The following is a 5,000-nucleotide window of genomic DNA, read 5'->3' as shown; positions in this document are numbered from 1 at the left end:
GCTGCAGTTCGTCTTGCGACGATCCAAGAATTTCACCTCTAACGTCGCAATACGAGTGGCCCCGACCGCTCCCTTCGATCATTGCCTCGCCGTAGACGGAGACCGACAGACGTAGACGAGGCCCTCTTCCATCATTCCATGCTTATCGTATGCAAGCTTGAACAGCCCGCTCTGAGCACTCTAATTTTTTCAAAGTGAACGTACCGGCCGCCGCGGACACTCGGTTAAGAGCACCCTTGGAGGAGAAACCGCCGACCGCAACACGCGCGCAGACAAGACACGAAGCAGGGACTCGGAGCGGACCGGGGGGTTCAAAAAAAAAGAGGAACGCGCGGAAAGGGAGAGGGAGAGAAGCGCGGGGGTCAGAGTGCGGGGATGCGAATGAACACACCCAAACACACACACGTAGCACCCCCCCGTTAGACTACTCCCGGAACCGAACCGACGACCACTTGTTTTTTTTTTTCCCGGATCCCGATCACGACCTCCTCGTCCACCTCGCCGGCAGGACCGCGTGGCGGGTATGCTAGCGGTTGACACCGGCGGAAAGGGCCGGGAATGCGAACGGACGACCAAAGTCAACGACGGACGATGGCGCCGCCGCCCCGGGGCCGCTTGCGCGACCACGAACCCGAGTTCGGACTACGAGCTTTTTAACCGCAACAACTTTAATATACGCTACCGGAGCTGGAATTACCGCGGCTGCTGGCACCAGACTTGCCCTCCGGTTGGTCCTCGTTAACGGATTTGAAGTGTACTCATTCCGATCGCGGGGCCTCGACAGAGTCCCGCGTCGTTATTTTTCGTCACTACCTCCCCGTGCCGGGAGTGGGTAATTTGCGCGCCTGCTGCCTTCCTTGGATGTGGTAGCCGTTTCGCATGCTCCCTCTCCGGAATCGAACCCCGATTCCCCGTTACCCGTAGTAACCACGGTAGGCACTTAACCGACCGTCGACAGTTGATAGGGCGGACCCTCGAGAGACCCGTCGCCGGGCGTGAAAGCTCGTGCGATCGACCAGTGAGTTATCCAGAGTCACCAAAGCGGAGCGCGCCGCCCTATGAGCCCCGCCACCGAACGGACCCGCGAGCGGGAACGCCGACGACGGGAGGACGGAATGACGCGCATCGGTCTCAGTCTAATATGTAGCGCCGCGACCCGGAACGGCCGACGCGGGTGCCAGCGCGCGAGGCGTGGCGACGACGGCGCGCCGACCGATCGCGGCCTGTGTCACATGTATTAGCTCTAGAATTGCCACAGTTATCCATCGCCTCCGAGGAGGAATACGGTCCCGAGGATTAGGTCCGGTTCCTGAGCCATTCGCGGTTTCGCCCGTTCTAATGCGTGGCGTGAACTTACACTTGCATGGCTTAAGCTTTGAGACAAGCATATGACTACTGGCAGGATCAACCAGGTATCGTTGGAATTTGGGACTTTGTTTCGACAGAACGACAGACCGACCGACCGACCGACCGACATAAGACAGACAACTACAACGACGGGCACGTGTTTATTTGTTTTTCGAGGAGGTTCGCCGTCAGTAGAAGCGCGCTGCCCGCGCTGATGGCCTCTTTTTTGTTTCTCCCCTGACTTGGACCGAGACCGAGACTCAAAGAACGAAAGCGACCAACGTCGACAACAACAACGACAACGGCACCCTTGACAGCGATACATACGACAAACGACAAGCAGCACGACGGCAGTGCACACGGACATCGAGGGTCAAGGTGCAGACTGAACTCGCCGAGGTCGTCGTCATCGTGGTCGCCATCGATTCCGTCTCGTCGTCGTCGTCGTCAACGTCCACGTCACAGCCGGCCGAGAAGAGAGAACAGACGACAGCGTCGACAACAACAACATCGACAACGGCACCCTTGACAGCGATACATACGACAAACGACAAACAGCACGACGGCAGTGCACACGGACATCGGAGGTCAAGGTGCAGACTGGAATCGTCGAGGTCGTCGTCATCGTGGTCGCCATCGATGCCGTCTCGTCGTCGTCGTCGTCGTCTTCGTCGTCGTCGTCGTCATCAACGTACCAACCGACCGAGACGAGAGAGCAAGCAACAACGTCGACAACAACAACGACAACGGCACCCTTGACAGCGATACATACGACAAACGACAAACAGCACGACGGCAGTGCACACGGACATCGGAGGTCAAGGTGCAGACTGAACTCGTCGAGGTCGTCGTCATCGTGGTCGCCATCGATGCCGTCTCGTCGTCGTCGTCGTCTCCGTCGTCGTCGTCGTCGTCGCCAACGTCAACGTCAACATCACAGCCGTCATCGGGGAGGAGCTGGACCAGGGCAGCGGCGGCGTAAATTTTCCCGTCACCTTCGTCGTCGCCTTCGTCGACCGACCGACCGACCGGCGTCGTGTTCGTGCTCGGAAAACCGAGGAGAGACAACGTGCACATGGCGCGTTCTCGCAAGCGGCTCCTCGGTCCGATTTTTTTGGGCGGCTTTTTCGAGCTTTTTTTTTTTCTCACCCTTTCGTCCGTGCGACGGCGAACGTTAGGGGAAAAAAAAAAAAAAAAAAAACGACAACAACGCGGCGGACCGGGCGAACAACATCGTCGACACACACGACATTGACGACCGGTCCCCCTTTTCACAATCGCATCGAGATAAAAACGAACGAGTCCGATTCGAGCACCGAGTCGCGAGCGGGAGGACTGTCGGTGCAAGTATCGATCACTGACGTGAGCGCTTCGCCGGACAGAGGATGGCTCATCCGGCAGCCGTGCAAATCGACGGTATGGGAAGAACGAACAAGAAGAGCAACGACTTGATCGGCGGCTTGGGAACTGCGGACGGTGAAAACGGGTTAATCGACTGCGACCACGACTGCTCGATCGATCTTCTTTGGCGCTAACAAAGGTGGAGGTGGCGCAAGAAGGGACTAGCGCTATCACCGTCCACGTATCAGAAGATGCGGCGGCAGACGTCGACGCTTATGCGTTGTCGGACGAGAAGTCGCTGCAGCACGTGTACCGCGAGCGGGACGTCCAAGGTTTTGCCAGACGGAAAGAAATCGGGTGTCAGCGAACGTTCACACGGCTGTGAGATCGGACGCTGACAGGAGTAGGAGGCGGCAGGCAGGCGGCGGTTACGGCGGCGGCGCCTGCTGCTGCTCATCCTCCTGTTTGCTGCGGCGACTTCCAGGACGGGAGAGCATCGAACAACGTACGTATGGTTACAAGGGGATCAGGATCTACATAGTGCATCCCCCGCGGCTATTTTTGTTTGTTTGTTCGCTCGTTCGTTAATTCGTTCGTTCGTTCGTTCGTTCGTTACAATGTACGTTTTTCCGTTCGACGGCGGCAGAGAGCGGCGGCGTTTCTCCCTAATCCGGAGGATTTATCGGTCGCACAGCGATGGGTCGTTCGGCCGATCATCGAAAGATTCGCAGGTAGTGGTTGAATGGCAGAACGGCAGCAACAACAGCGGCGGCTGAGAGCGGCGAACGCTGAGGCGGAAGCAGAAGCTGCAGCAAACGTATCGGCTAAACATGGTGGACATAGATATGGCTGACGACGCGGGTACCACGACGACTATGGAACCAGGAAAAGGAGCCGTTAGTTGTTCCAACATATCGTTCGACACGTCGAGCAGCCCTAGGTCCACGGAGAAGCACACACACGTACCACGTATTATAACCTAACGACGATGAGCGGGCGCACGGTTGGCAGGAACGAAGGCGGCGGATCAAAACAAGTTGGAGCGCGGGGCGACAGCGATAACGGTGACAGCCCTAGGCGGCGGAGATGCCACTTTCTGACGCCTTTGCGACAAGCCCGTAGAGACGTTCCGGACCACCACGAGGCAAAGAGTCGCTGCTCCGACGAACCGACACACCAAAGTGTGCTTCCTACCGAACATGTTTTATAAAACTTTCAAACTGGAAAACCCCAGAAATGGTGTTGGTATTTGTCCAGACCCACCTCCGACACCTGAAAATGGTGGTCAAAAAAAACGTCGATTATACGAAGCGACATTTCTGGTCGGCGATTTTCCAGTTTTACGCCTACTGCCACATGGGGATGTCGGTAGGCGTCGCAAAGTGCCTTCTCGTAGGCTAGGCACACCAGGACTTTGTCATTTTTTTCCCCCTCGACATTCCTGGTCCGGTCTATTCCGATTTTACACCTACCGCCATGTGGGGGTGGCAGTAGGCGTCGAAAAGTGCCTTCTCGACCGCTAGCGACACCACTACTTTATCGAGCTCTGGAGGCCCGCACACCGACCCGGGGGCCGCGGAGTCGACCCCGGGGGCCTCCGCCTCTCGCCGCCGCTCACTTGGACGCCTTCCGCAACCTGTGGTCCCGCTCGGGGCCGCCGGGAGCCTCGCCGACCTGACCGGTGTCGGTAGGCGTCTGGAAGCGCCCGGCCGACCTGGACGAGGTCCCCCTGGCCCCCGGGGGACACCCCTTAGTTGGATGGGGGTGCTGTCCCGGGCACACATGCAACCCGCGGCCGCCTACCGACAGCCCCCGTCGCTCGATCGCTACTCCTTTCCAACATATGTCGGAGAAGCCGGGCGGTTGTGAAACCCCAGAAATGGTGTTGGTATTCGTCCAGACCCACCTCCGACACCTGAAAATGGTGGTCAAAAAAAACGTCGATTATACGAAGCGACATTTCTGGTCGGCGATTTTCCAGTTTTGCGCCTACCGCCATGTGGGGGTGGCAGTAGGCGTCGAAAAGTGCCTTCTCGACCGCTAGCGACACCACTACTTTATCGAGCTCTGGAGGCCCGCACACCGACCCGGGGGCCGCGGAGTCGACCCCGGGGGCCTCCGCCTCTCGCCGCCGCTCACTTGGACGCCTTCCGCAACCTGTGGTCCCGCTCGGGGCCGCCGGGAGCCTCGCCGACCTGACCGGTGTCGGTAGGCGTCTGGAAGCGCCCGGCCGACCTGGACGAGGTCCCCCTGGCCCCCGGGGGACACCCCTTAGTTGGATGGGGGTGCTGTCCCGGGCACACATGCAACCC

General features: G+C 58.8%; 1 pseudogene; it reads right to left on the bottom strand.

Annotated features, from left to right (window-relative positions):
• The window catches only part of LOC145275248 (small subunit ribosomal RNA), a 2,372-nt pseudogene extending 957 nt beyond the window's left edge, over positions 1–1,415 (bottom strand).
• Positions 1,416–5,000: the final 3,585 nt, after the last annotated feature.

The sequence above is a fragment of the Euprymna scolopes genome, unplaced genomic scaffold (genome assembly GCF_053919585.1).
Source record: "Euprymna scolopes isolate OS-2025 unplaced genomic scaffold, ASM5391958v1 sca690, whole genome shotgun sequence".
In the NCBI taxonomy this organism is placed as follows: Eukaryota; Metazoa; Mollusca; class Cephalopoda; order Sepiida; family Sepiolidae; genus Euprymna; species Euprymna scolopes.
The sequence above is the reverse complement of the archived record's forward strand: the minus strand, read 5'-3'. Positions and strand labels throughout refer to the sequence as shown.